The following is a 15,812-nucleotide window of genomic DNA, read 5'->3' as shown; positions in this document are numbered from 1 at the left end:
CAGAGATCGCCTCTGAGTAGATGATATGTGACATAGTATAGCTGGAGTTTTTTTAGATGGTTAGATAGGGCATCTGCTTTAGGCCTGTGATTCCTTTAGTGAGGTATTTCTACAGTCTTTCCAGTTGTTGCAGATGTCTTGAGAGGTACATACCAAACGGGGTGTTGTATTCTATAATGGGTTTAATGAGGGATGAGTACAGTGGGACAATTACCTCATTTTTTCTGGATAAAAAGCCCTTGGTGATAAGTTGTGCCACATAGAAGGATTTCCTGACTGTTGTGGCGATGTGGTTATCGAAGGTGAGACCACTGTCCACCTGTGTCCCTAAGTCTCTTATCACACTTTCAGTGTTTAGTGTACTGCCACCTATGTGGTAATTCATGGGTACATTTTTTTATGCCATTGTAGAGAAGAATTTACATTATTTTTCAAATAAAAAAGGAAGGCATGTTTAACAAAAACAGAAATGTGGATTAGGAAGCACATGGATCACTAACTCTTTATCAAGTAACTTAGTGCCATTTGGTTTCTTCCTGTTTTCCTGATTCTTATTTAAGCTTATTGTAAAATCTAATAATGCAGGGTACATTGGGAAGATCAGAGACCAGGAAGTGAGGGATCAAAATTCTATGAGTAATGAACATTGACTTAAACTTGGTATAATCTAACTCAACAAATAGCCTCATTTTGCATCTAAAGCGAACAGTCTATGAATGTCTAACAAAATTCATTGATTGTAACTAGGCTAATTGCCCTTGTGAACATTTTAAGTCTAGCCAATTTCCCCATGTGAAAATCAAACGCTGCACCTTGCACCTGCAAGGTAAACACCTTAACCCTTATACTATCCTCCCACATGAATTGGTTTGTTCCAAGCAGTAAATAAGCTCGTACCTCTTGTTGACAAGCTGGTGTCATGTTTATTATATTCAGTAAGATTTATCAGATGCTTGAGGAACATTTTCCAGTGCCCTATAGTTACTGTCTTGTAAAATGTATTTGTTGCTTTACCTATTGTTTGTAGAAACACACACACACACACACACACACACACACACACACACACACACACACTATAAATATAATATCATGCATGTGTTAATATATTTATGTGTGTGTGTGTGTGTGTGTGTGTGTGTGTGTGTGTGTGTGTGTGTGTGTGTGTGTGTGTTTGTGTGTGTTTGTGTGTGTGTTTGATTCTTTCTTTTATATTGTAGCATTTCCCATATTCAGGTCAAATATTCCTTGTCTCTGTGTGATTTTGTAGAACCATAATTGCATGTGAACCTTGCACATGCCTTTTTAGCACATGTGAATGAATATGGCTGCAGGGCCAGGTCACCAATCTGGTCAACAAAGTTAATTAATAAATAAAATCAGGTGTCCAACTTGGATATTTACAACAAAAAAAAAAATAGATTAAAATATTATTTTTGTGGGTGGCAAGCCCTCTGTGCCCCCAACCCCTTATAATTATATATATTAACTCAGAGATCAGACAATTTTGGGGAAAGAGAATATTTCCCTCCCGCACAAACTGTGCCATCTGAAACATCTTTCTATAATATGTTTAGTTGGTCAAATAATGTTGGCTTAACAGCTGTCAACCTAAGGTAGAGCTGACCCAACTTCAGTCAACCCATATCTATCTATCTATCTATCTATCTATCTATCTATCTATCTATCTATCTATCTATCTATCTATCTATCTATCTATCTATCTATCTATCTATCTATCTATCTGTCTATCTAATCTTTATTTATATTAAAATATGTAAATAAATATCTCAATTGTTTAAGCTATAGCTTTCAACATCTCATAAATCAAGAAATCACTGTTCCCATTTCTTTTGAGCAAACATTACTTGGAGCGAAGATCTCTAGTCATACCGGAAAAAAGGCGTTGATGGCTAATATAGCTTGCCAAGTAAACAAAGTCTAGAATTAAAAAAAAAAACTTTCTGGTCTAGCCTGACATTGCTTAACAGTACTTTATCCCACTAGTACAACAAAAGATTGCATATTTGCAGGCTGGCGAGTTTTCAGTATAACATTTCTGCCTGTCCCTCTACCCCGCCATGCTTATCTGCAGTGGGTTTATTCTCCTGCTTTCTGTCTCTATATCTTATTTTAATGAACTCCTACATCAGTCATGTAATTTAAACTTTCTTCTTGAACAATATCTCTGATTTCCCTCTGCCAAGTAATTAGTTATGTTTTGTTGTATCCTTATTTATTAGCTTTGATACCAATCTATTGGCCTGTGACTAAATGATTGTAGCATGTTGTTTGCATGTAATTATATGTTATCTACTTACTTTTTGTACTTGTCACATGTGATAGTCCCTTTAGTGGCGTAACAATTAGTCATCTTGATGCCCTGCTATTGCTTTACTAAATGGCGTATCATATGCAGTTGTAAAAGATTTGGCTTCAGATCTTAAAATCATATCTAGTATAATATTTATAAAATGATGTAAATGTAATTGCTTTTTCCTGCACATTTTAATCTGAGTCTTATTTCCTAAGCAAAAGTAAGCAAGTGATAAACCCACAATGACTTCCGAATGCACACTTAAAAACTAAGAAATCTCTAGTAAGGCAAACTGAGATAGCAAAACAATGGATGAAACTTTTGCGTAAACATTCAGAGCAAAGCTAAAACATTAACAAAAACAAAAATTGTGAATATATATTTAAAATATTTACAAATCACTTGGAATGGTAACAGAATAGGCACATTTGCAATAATTGACAGTTACATAACAAGAAGTTTAAAAACTGAATGTTTGACATAATTTATTTTACAGTGGTTTATTATAGCTGCATGCATTTTATGAGACATAGGAATATTCTGAGGCAAAATAAAGGATATCTCTGAATTAGGGTCAGCTGTCTGTTACGCGTTTATGTTGTTCAAATTAACAGTTCCAAAAGATGCATGCTGCTTTCCATGGGGGAAAAACAAACTGGAAGAGGGATATGCTATAATCTCAATTATTTCTGCTTCATGCTGATTAACTGCTATTCAGGAAAACAAAGTTTTGGCCAGATCACCCTCTTTCCAAAAACAAACTTATTGGTTCCTGTACTGGATGAAATTACATAGTAATAATAAATAAAGAAGAGCAGCATACATAAGGTTATAGAAGAGTAACTCACCCTGTGTTTTGACATGAAGGAGCATCGCCATTTCAGAAAGCCATGAGTGGCTGATTAAAACAGCAGACTACAACAAATTAAACATCTTTACATACAATTATTTTCAATCTATTAGACTTTACAAAATACATTCTCAATAAGTCTTATACCCCTCCAGAACCTGGCCAATGTAATATTCTTGAAAGTATAGGATGTTTTTGTCAGATGTGTTTTATGTTGTGTTTCAGATATACAGGTTGCTTATCATTTTGTATTCCTAGCAGCCTCAGTGTTTAGTAAGAGTGAACTATAACTACTATGAAGGCTCATATTAGCTGAAAGACAGTGGCAGCATTATTTATTTATTTATTTGTTTGGTTTCATTTCTTTTTCATGGTGTTATCCACAAAGCCCTTCTAGAGTAATTAAATTCCTTCACTGTAGAAGTCCACAGATGCCATTCAGCATTAATCTTGTCACAATCAGAATAGAAAGAGTAATAAACAAATATTATATATATATATATATATATATATATATATATATATATATATATAGCTTGCTATCAAAATCTTGAAAACTGAAAAAAAAAAAAAAAACATTTGAAACATCAAATGGCAAGGTCAAATCCCTGCATATTAATTAGGTGAAAATGTCAAATCTAATGAATGAATTCAGCAGATTTGATGTTTTTGCCAAATATCAAACATATCGAATACTGTCCGTATAGGAGCTCAAGTAAGTGCCACTCCTTCACTTTAAATCACATTTCTGCAGAAGGGCAAGCAGCCCGACAGCCCTGCTAACTATATATTCCAACTCTGAGATCGCACTACAGTGATGAAAGGGATGAATGTCCCAATCTGCACTGTACCACAATCACTATTCATTACATTGAACTGATACTGGTGAAAGCACGGTGGCATTCGCTGATATGACCTATTAATAAAACTTTCAGCAACACGGGAATTGGCCATCTGCCATTCAATGTTCCCATGTTTGGCAAACCTACGTTCAACATTTTGACTGTAAAGTATATATATATATATATATATATATATATATATATATATATATATATATATATATATATATATATATATATATATATATATATATATATATATATATATATATATATATATATATATATATATAATATATTGATATACTAGCTGTACCCGGCCATGCGTTGCTGTGGCTCAGTCTGGTTAAATGGAAAAGAAAGTAAAGAGAAAGCGCACGTTTCTAATATGTTTAATTTCACAATGCTTGTGGGTATACAATATTTTTTGTTGTTCCATTGTCTGTGCAGATATAGAGATTGTGTGGTTTGCCGACTCTAGAACACGCAACATATAATTATCCATGTGAGAAGCAATCCGTGTGTAGATCTAAACCGCACAGTTCTAAAGATTGGCCCTGAGCTTTGTTGATGGTGACTGCAAACGCCAATCGAATTGGGAATTGCAATCTCTTAAATTGAAATGGCATATCCGTTGGAATCATAGGAATGCGAGGAATGAGGACATCTTCACCTTTGAAAGGTCCTGTCAAGATTGTTGCTTCTATGACGTTGCTCATTAATTTTTTTACTGCAAGCCGCGTGCCGTTGCAAAGCTTTGGCTGGTTGATATTTCGCAACATGATAGTTGGCATGCCGATTTTCAATTGCAGTACATGCGGTGGCATCCCTGGCAGATCAAGTGAATTCAAAAATTCTGTTGGATAATTAACCACTTCACCTGCTTCCACAACAGTGTCGATGGAGTTGTATGTGACTGCCTCGCTTTGAATGTTAGACTGAATAATATTGTTAAGTTCGTAGACGTCTTTGTTCTTGGCCGCAAGAATAGCTCGTTCAGTCAGCCAATCGTGATTCTTATAGTTGGTTTGAATATTGGGAAATACTTTTTCAACCAATTCTTCTTTTGATGTCACTAAATTGCAGAAGTTATGAGGCAATGAAATTCGTCCTGAGGTCAGATCAACTGGCACCTTTCCGTTCCCAATTTCCAGCAATTGATGTGAGAATATCTCAGCTGATCGATCGTTTTGCAGCTGGACACGCATATTTGTAGTTAATTTTAATGTCTTTACATGTCGCCACAAAGTAGAGTATTTCAGGCAAGCATTTATTTTGTACGCTGGTGTTGATCGAGGAGAACAAAGCAGATCTGAAGCTGCAGGACGCGATCACCGTGCTCGCAACCGTGCATCCTCAAGTCTGGCTACACGTTGCTCTGCTGCTTCCTCGGCACATATTTGAGCCATTCCTTGTCTGTTTCAATCGGTCGCTGATGCCCATTCTTCCTCAGTTTGATTTGCAATTACTCATCGCACTGTTTCTGCTCCGCGAGTATGACAACCTAAGTTTGATCTTCTGCGAGGCATTATTTGGATGAACTAAAGCAGATCGATTGCACTGAAAAAGAAGTAAGAAAGTTATAACAAAAACATATAAAATTGCATATTTGTATACAAATATATAGAATCCATAGTAGGTATATAAAAACACGTGCATATTCGAATCCAGCATGTGACATCTATATAATAGTAGGTACATAAAAACAAGCGCGTATTCAAATGCAACATTGTGTGAAAATTTCAAAGCAATCGGCGAAGAACTTTCGGAGATTTAAGATTTTGAACAAACAAACATTTACATTTTTATTTATATAGATATGAGTCTACTTCACAATCCCGAAATCCTACTTACCCAACTTTCATATAACCGAGATGACAAAGCCAAAAATGCAGAAGACTGACCACATAAAACTGAAGCAAATTAAACCCACCCATGTTGGGGGCTTCAACCCCCAACCTCACCCCACACCCCCTGTGGGGGGCTGTGCCCCCTAACTAAATAACCAACTCTGCGATTGCACTACTGTGGAGGTAAAAGGCAAAGTTCAACATGGTGGCCAAGAAGTTACTTACCTGGAGTTGAAAGTCGGTGTTCCGAGCAGTCGGTCTTCTGATTTTTCAGCTTTGTCATCTCTGTTATATGAAAATTGGGTAAGTGGGATTTGGGGATTTTGAAGTAGACCCACACACACACACACACACACACACACACACACACACACACACACACATATATATATATATATATATATATATATATATATATATATATATATATATATATATATATATATATATATATAAAAACAGTTAGAAACTGAAATAAGGTAAGAGCCTTGGATGTTGAATGAAGAGAAGAGAGAGAGTAAATAAGTCGTGCCTCAGCAGTAAGAGTGATATGTAGGCCAGAAAATGGAAGAAAATATCACCTATTACTCTATGACCTACATAAATGTTCTAGAAAGCATCCACTACATTGTTAAAATGAATATGTCATAAATTGTGGTAGCACAATTACATTACCTCTTCAAAATGGTGACAAGAAAGCTGATTAAATATGAAAGTATGCTGTATAAAATCATTCAGATTACTAATTTAGAAGTCTGTAATATTTTGTATAGGCCAGCACCACTCAAAATATGAATCCAGTTATCAACCAGGTAATCAGCATACCTTATGGCTATTAACACAACAGTTTTTACCTTTTTGTGAACTTCCAAACGTATAGGTAATACTTCACCTGCATTGTCCCTTTGACACACTTAAGTGACATCTGGGTGATGCCAGATTGCTAGCACTGAAAGGTATCTAATGTCATAAAGTTACTAACCCTTTGCACAAAGGCTTTCTTTCTTTTTTTCTGCAGACACACAGTGTGGTCCATCCTTCTATGATTTTACCCTATGTAATTTTTTAAAACAGCAAGGAAATCCAAAAAAAAAATCACCTGTCCAAATTTTAAATGTAAAAGACTGTACTGTCTATGCTTATAGCATTAAAATGTGTAGGGCATCTGCATGACAAGTGCTTGTCACAAAGAAGAAATCCTTCCAGATGGACATTTGGTAGTGACTGGAAACAATAATGTGAACTGTCCCTTTACGTTACTCTTGAGATTATTAGTGTACTTTATTTTGTTATCTGCCACAGCTGATTACTGATCCATGGATGTGTGCTACCTCATTGTGTTATTGTCTGGTGTTTCACTGAACAGTAATCCACTACAGCTGATTACTGATCCATGGATATGTGCTTCCTCATTGTGTTATTGTCTAGTATTTCACTGAATTCTGAAGTGCTTTCATACAAGGTGGGAACTACTTCTTTTTCTATTCCATTATATTGGCTAAATGGCAGAAGGAGACAGTTTGACTATCTAGTTTCTTTATTATACCCATTAAGCATTGTCTTATGTTAAATTTGCTTTACAGAAAAAGGAATAAAAACTCACTGGTTTGTCATTTAAGTGCATTTTATGACTTTACAGTCCATCTTTTTTATCATTGCCATCCCTTCATCCAATGGTTATTCCAGCTGTCATGTGCATTTTGACTATGTATAGCCTCTTTGTTACCTTTTCTGACAATCCATTCCATGGGCCCCTAACCCACTCCATGAAAAAGTAAGTTTACAAATTCACAGAGCATCACTGCTCTCCTTTGTGTTGTTCCTGCTTAAAATCAGACATTCACATCTACCCAGCATGTTCTTTTTTACCCGTATCATGATACTCATTCTCTATTTGTTTCTTGTTACATATCTTCCTCCTTAACTCTAATGTCATCCTTTCATATGTATCCCTTGAACCTTTCTGATGGTTTTCCTTTGAAGTTCTCACATAAGTCTGACATCCCTTTCCTTGAATGGCCTCCATAACCACACAAAGTCTTTAATCTGCACACTGATTTGAGCCCAGGAGGCCATACCTATTACCCCTTTGCTTGTGGATTCTATCCCCCCCCAAGTATATACCACAACAGTGTGTATACAGCTGCTTGTGCCCTCTTACTTTGTTCCAGGTGGTCTAACTCAGATTTGACCAACAGCCCGAGAACCAATCCATTTCCCAGTAGATACTTCACATCATGATTGCCCTGGTCCAGCTGTAGCATTTTGCATTTCACTATAATGAATCTCATATGCCACTATTCAGCCCACTTGGTCAGCCTTTCCAAATCCTTCAATCAGCTTTTCTTCCATCCTTCACTGCTGCACCTATATTTGTGTCATTAACAAAGGCTGATCATTCTAGCTTTCTTCAGATATGCATAAAACAAATACACTGAAAAGTACTGGACCCAAGACTGACCACAGTCATACTTCATTAAAGCATTCTCTTTTTCCTCATATTATACATCTTACCACAGCCATCTGAGTCCTTCCCTTCAAATATGAAGCCACTTAATTTTCTTATCCTTGCTCATACTCCAGTGTCTCCCCGCTTCTTATCAGCTGTCGTTGTGGAACTGAGTCAAAGGTCTTGACAAGCTTCATGCAAACCACATCTACCAGTATACTTTTGTCCAGTCCTTCTGTAATCAGGTCATAAAAATGGATCAGATCTGACTGAGACCTCCTTTTGGACATAAAACTGTGCTGGTTGTTGAGAAGTAGAATCTCCAGGCTCGAAAACAAATGGAAACCGGCCCTTCTGTGAATAATCTATCAATTACTCCCCTGATATAGGTGTTAGGCTTAGATTCCCCACCCACCCCAGTTCTATAAGGGCACTTCAGTTGTTGTCTTCCATTATCAGGTAGACCTTCAGAGGCCAAAGATATGCTACATCAACTGATCCTTGGAAGATTTCTGAAGACCCTGAGAAGCAGCCCATCTGGTCTTTATTTCTTATCTTACCTTACAGCCCTTTTCAGCTACTCAATCTTAGTTGTGTTATCTGTCCACTGTTTTCTTTTCTGTTCTGCCCTGCCCTATCTTCCTAACTGCTTGGTATCCCCTCCTTTTCTTTCCACCTCGTGTATGCCCCACATTTTGATCTGATTGCTAACTTCACATTCCTTTCTAGTCATGTTGGCCTTCTCCAATTTCCCTGTCTTTTTTTTTTTCTTTCTGTTAATCAAAACCTTGTCCATTGTCTTGAGTAATCCATCATTGACTAGTTGCCATAGCATTTACACTTCCTTTGTTTACATCTAGGAAATTATCTCATCTTTATCCCTCAACCCCAGATCAGATAAATCCATTTTTTTAATCCCATATCATCAACTTTGCATTCTTTCCCTCACAGAGGCATAATATGATCATTGTTGAATAACTGTACCTTCATTAAGACTTCTCTGATATTGTCCATTTTGGAACACGTTCAAATTTGTATCCTCCTCAGTACAGCCCAGTACCAATTGGGTGAACTAGTCATGGGCTAAAACCTGAATCACCTCCCACACCTTTTTTACCTAGATCTTGGAATCTTACATTTTGCTCTTAGCATCATCAGATTCTCAATGTATGTAACCTTCTTTCTCCTACATCACTCATTTCTTCCTCTCAACAGCCTGACATCCTCCATTGTTGATATGTATGAGTGCCGCATCTACTGTGTTGTTAAGAGAGTGCTCCTTCCCCCTTTCTGTAAATTATATGTCAGCACTTGCAAAGTTCTGACCCCACTTTTTCCTTCAGCAAGTTCATGGGGTAGTGGTCTTCATCTTTTTGACCTCACCTGATGCTTTCCATTACTTGGATGACTACTTAACCAATAACCCACTCATGGGTGTGGGTATATCAGGATTTGCCCACGGTCGGCATAGTTTGATCTTGAGATTGAAGCTGTATACCCACACCTATGAGTGGGTTATTGCTACTGTGGAATGACAGTGGGCCAGATTCAGGAAGCCTCCGTGTAAGAGTTATAACTCTTACACGGAGGCTGCAGTTAAACGGTGTGATGTCAGCATGTCATGCATATGCATGAGGTGCATGAGGCATGCTGAATCACACTGTAACTCTTACACGGTCCATGTAAGAGAGTAGGGGGCGTGTCCGTAGGCTAAGCCCTGCATGCGGACACGCCCCCGTAAGTGTAGAATGGCTGAAAGTAAACAGCCACGAGAGAGGCCATGGAAATGTAAACAAACACACTACACAACACATTCCCCCACAGACCATCAGTGTACAAAGTGAACAGTGGCTATAAAATGAAAATAAAAACTGTTTTATTTTTTTAAACCCCGTAAATGTGTGCTACTGTGTGCTTCGTGCTGGTGTGCTACTAGCGCAACTGCAGTTAGCAATCAGTGGAAAAGGATATGAGAACTAAATATGTAAAGTAAGCCAAGAAGAAATAGCTTAGCAGTAGAGTTGCCGGCTTAAGAGTAGGCAGGCAGGGTGCGAGCCCACACAACAACCTTTTTTTTTTTGTAAATAAGCACTAAACAAGCCCCTGACAGTATTGTCCAAATGTAAAAGTATACCCTTTTGTAAAATGGAATGAAATGGAGCATATATATTGAAGTAACACAATAATAAAAATAATTAGAAATGTACTGATAGCTAAGCTGCTGGGAGACACAGTGCCCGTAGCTGCATAGTGTTTAAAAAGCTGCAAACTGTATGCCCGTTGCCAAGCACCGGTTTAACAGGCTGAAACTGTTTGCAACTAGCTGTGCTCAGCTTAAGATGTGTGTCACTAGCCAATTAAGGTTTATCCCAGCGCACATCGTTTGCTGCTCCACAAGCTAACTGCCAGTGCGCATGCGTTAGCTCCGCAAACGTGCGCAGACCTGCTTTTAAGTGCTTAAAAGTGCTTATGGCATGTTTGATTGACAGGTCCTCAACTCATTTCTGTCAGGAAAATTAAAAATCAGTGGTTAGATTCGAACCCAGGATACCATGCACTAGAGTCAAGGTACTAAACCACTAAGCCATGACAGCAATACCTAGAAATGCAGAAATAGCATATATATGGGATAAAATACAGAATGGAGCATGATAAAGCATTTTCAGTGAAGTAGATACAATTCCAAAATGGCCAATCAGAGAAATGTGCAGGAAAAGCGGCATATATAAGCCCCATAGGCGGGAATACACACCATAACCGATTGTAGAACAGACCTGCAGTCAGAATGAGTGGAGTAGGTGAGGGACATTGCTTTCGAGCACAGAGTTGGGGCGTTGAGGAGTCCAGATACATGGTCTGGCTCCTTGTCCATCATCACTAGGCCCAACTCATGCAGGGCCAGGTCTCATGGGGAGCATACAGGGCAGAGGCATGGGACCAGTTGGCTCGTGATCTGACCAGTGCTACTGGCATTCCACGGACTGGTGAGCAGGTCCGTCACCACCATGCAGACCTGAAGTGGCGTAAGCAAGACCAGTTGACCCAATGGATCCAGGAGGCCCGGGATATGCCCAACGCCCCACTACTGAGTAAGTTACATTTTACTCATGTATGTAAGGATTTCAACTAGCTGATACCATAGAGATGTGTAGTCCAATATTACTTCCTTTGTATTACAGCTGCAGGTGTCCGCTCTGAACCGTGAGGCGATGACCGTAGGCTGGCGCGGCTGTGCCACCATGCAGGTTAGTAACCCCATCTAGTACTTGTAAATAAATATTATAGTGTAGCATGTATCAGAACACTGCAGTGTATTGATTAAAAGTAATCTAATGTGCAAGAATTGAAAGTTTGCAGGTATGGCTGCAACAAGTTCATCAGTATGCAAGTGTGACTGGAAAAATAATTTATAGAAATAAATAGTGCTGTAATACAGATGTCCCACCATTAATTAAATGTAGTATAACCTGCAGTAGTCTCCAGAGTACAGCTTCAGAATCTGAGGTCGTCACATGTGTGATTTATCCCCTGTTGAAATGCTGAATCATGACAGAAGTGAGGCTGTTGGAAAGTGTTTGAATCACCACAGGTCTAATATGTGAACAAAGCCTAGAAGTACCAACCTGAACTGTGAAGTTGCAGGATGTGTGAGAGTGACAGAAAGGGTCATGTATGAATAAATAAAGTAGTAATAACCCCTGAATATATTAGCCCCAGTGTGTTTCCACAGAACTAAATGCATGTGTGAAGTACAAATTAACATCCCAAACTGATTTCAGTGTGTCTGAATCTGGAATGTCAAGGCCAAAATCTGTATATGGTGATAACAGTAAACAATTTGCAGATAGAATGAATGATTATCTGACAGACTAAAGAGCCATAGTTGTCCCCTATCCTGTCATCAAAGTGTAGCAGGATGATGTATCTGATCAAATTAAAATAAGTAGGATAGTGATGTATTTGTAACAGGTGTAGCATGACAGTCAAATAAAAATCATTTTGAAACATCAGCCTCAACTTAATTGTGTACCTATTACAAATGTATATCAATGTGTAACTTATGAATGTGTCATCACTTTCTATCTCCACCCAACCCTATAATTCCATATAACAACACCCAATAAATATTGGTATGTGAACATTTCATTAACCATGGACATTTGTCCGTTTCAAAAATATATGCATGTCTGTTCATGCATGTGCCCTGTTCATACCTGCAAATCTGACGGCCTGTTGCCATTAATCAACCCTGCATGTTGTTTGTTTGTGTATTTCAATTCAAATAATGCATGTGATATTGATATGCCCCTTGTTCAATGGTGTTAATATCTGGGTGTTTGTTTAATGGGAATACCAATGCATGCTGTTACAACTAATCTGAATGGAATAATATGCCACTAACCCAAACTAACATAATTACTCGCAAACCTAGAATGCTTGGGAAGGCAGGTCCCAGCGGACCCACCTCTCCCACCTCAGCTGGCGACTGCACCTGGCACTAGTGCCCAGGCCGGACCCTCCTCCAGTGGCCCTATGCCACCTTCGGTGGAAGCGCTGCAGGGGATGGGGCCTGTCCCCCTCTGCAAGCGTGGCCGGAGGAGTTCGTCCACTCACCCTCCAAGGTGTCCGGTCTGTGGTGCAAAGGGAGATCCAAGACTCCGTTCTTGGGCCCCTACGCCAGCTCGAGGCTCGTGTGGCACAGCTAACGGCCCCGGCCGTTGCCCGCCTACACAGCCCCAGCACAGCCCCATCCTGGGCTGTGAAGGAACAGTGGCAACTGCCTATGGGTGGGGATATCAGTTCCACTGTTGCCATCTGTGGGCTCATGCGTCTTGGATATCCCAACCTCCGTCCCGTCAATTGTGTAACCCACGTGTGTCATACACCGCCCCTGTATGCGTCTTGTCTGTCTTGTCTGTTAACCTACCCAACCTACCTCCCCAGCTATATCGACTTCCTTCACCTGACATACCACTCTCCCTGAAAAAAAAAGGGCACTCTGTACCCACAAAAAAATTACACCCCATACATAGCTGTCCATGTCGCACACATGTCCGCTTGACATTGAAACTGTTAATTACAATTGGCTCTACAACAAACATTAATGTTGTCCTGACACCTCTCTCAGGGGTGGAAGGTTTCAAATGTCTCACCAAAATACATGGAAATGCACAGCTGTTGCTGCTAAAGACATGGGCATCTATGGGCCTTACCTACATCCCTCCTGCAAATCCCACGCTTGTTTCCCTACTGTCTTACCCTCTTTGTGACCCCTTTTTCACCACTTTCCTGTCACCCCTTTTTCTTTTCTTTCAAAGAAATTAGCTGCTGTGCGCTTGTGTTAGCGGAGCTCACCGTCAGTGCGCATGCGTGAGCTCCGCGCAAACGAGCGCAGACCTGGTTTTAAGTGCTTAAAAGTGCCTTTATGGCACTTTGATTGGCAGGTCCTGTACTCATTTTGAAAGTCTGGAAAGAAAAATAAATTCCTACTGCCAGTCTCGAACCCAGGACCTTGGTAACATTAGTCTGTATGACTTACCACTAAGCCATGACTGCCATACAAGAACACAGTGCTAAAATATATATAACATGTAATAGTAGGAATCAATATAAAGGCAATATAGGAGGTGTACTACCCAATACATCTCAGGTAGAGTTTTAATGTCCGAATTACTGGATTCCCACACTAGTTCAGTGTTAACAGAAACAGCCCTACTAATTGTTCGCTTGTACATAATAATGTAAGGTAATGTACACATAATAAGATATGTAAATGTACACATACATCTATATAAATATATAGTAATACATAGAAATATAGTCGTAGGTGTCAGTATCCATACACACTCACTACAGGAGACAGTGAAGATAAACGCAGCAGCCAGAATCTGCAACACAGCCTGACCCCTATGAGACCCACTAACCCTTTTAACTGCTTAAAGGTGGCTTTAGCACTTTGATTGACAGGTCCTGTACTCATTTTGAAGGTTTGGAAAGAAAAATAAATTCCCACTACCAGTCTCAAACCCAGGACCTTGGTAACATTAGTCTATATGACCTACCACTAAGCCATGACTACCACATGAGATCATTGTGCTAAAATAAATATAACATGTAATAGTAGGAATCAATATAAAGGCAATATAGGAGGTGTACTACCCAATGCATTTCAGGTAGAGTTTTAATGTCCGAATTACTGGATTCCCACACTAGTTCAGTGTTAACAGAAACAGCCCTACTAATTGTTCGCTTGTACATAGTAATGTAAGGTAATGTACACATAATAAGGTATGTAAATGTACACATACATATATATAAATATATAGTAATACATATGAAATATAGTCGTAGGTGTCAGTATCCATACACACTCACTACAGGAGACAGTGAAGATAAATGCAGCAGCCAGAATCTGCAACACAGCCTGACTCCTGTGAGACCTACTAACCCCTTAACTGTTGGAAGGTGCCTCCAGCACTTTGATTGATAGACCCTGTACTCAATTTGAAAGCAAAATACAAGCATACTAGTAGGCCCTACCACAAGACCATTGTAACACTAGTCTGTATGACCTACCAGCAAGACATGACTCTCATACAGGAATATAGTGCTAAATAAGTGGAACATGTAATAGTAGGAATGAAGATAAAGACAATATAGTATGTGTACTACCCTAAGCATGTCAGACAGACCTTCACTGTCCCAATTACTGGATTCCCATACTAGTGTGTGTTAACAGAAACAGCCCTGAAAATTGTTAGCTTGTACCCAATATTGTCAGCTAATGTACATATATGACAGTATGTATATGTACACATATGTATATATAGCAATACATAATAAATATAGTTGTGGGTGTCAGTATGCATACACACTCACTACAGGGAACAGGTGGGAGAAATGCAGCAACCTGAATTCACAACACAGCATGAAGCATGAGAGATGTACTAACCTTCACACTCACAGAACATTTTCCAACAGCATACCAACATGGTCCACGCCTACAATCTGAAAGGGCAACGCCTATCTCACATACCTTTTATAGCACTGTCCTGAAATCACAGTGAGACATGCAATCAGTACACAACTGGCTGTATGCAATTAGCCAATGCTGCCTTACAATTGGTGCAGAGGCCATCACATGGGCCTATGCAGATACCTACAAAAGCATTCAGTACCCACACTCCACACATGCAATACAATCATTGCACAAACCTGAGAAAGAGAGAGAGAGAAACAGAAATACGAAAATAAACAGACTGACAGCAGCAAAACCAGCAGCAGCAGCAGAAAACAGCAAGCAGCAAGCAGCATCACTGACACAGCAACAGCTGCCACAAACACAGGTAATGCAAAGTAGCAGGTTAATACTGTGTTTACTGTGACACCTCCAAATGTATCATAGTTCACTATCTAAAAAATGTCCAACAACTGGGAAGCAGTCAACACAACATAAGAAATGAAGCATGCAGCATGTGCCCCCATTTTTGCAAATATTTACTTA

This window comes from Protopterus annectens, chromosome 10.part0 (assembly GCF_019279795.1).
Source record: "Protopterus annectens isolate FY-2018-M chromosome 10.part0, PAN1.0, whole genome shotgun sequence".
In the NCBI taxonomy this organism is placed as follows: domain Eukaryota; kingdom Metazoa; phylum Chordata; order Ceratodontiformes; family Protopteridae; genus Protopterus; species Protopterus annectens.
Note: the sequence above shows the minus strand (reverse complement) of the source record.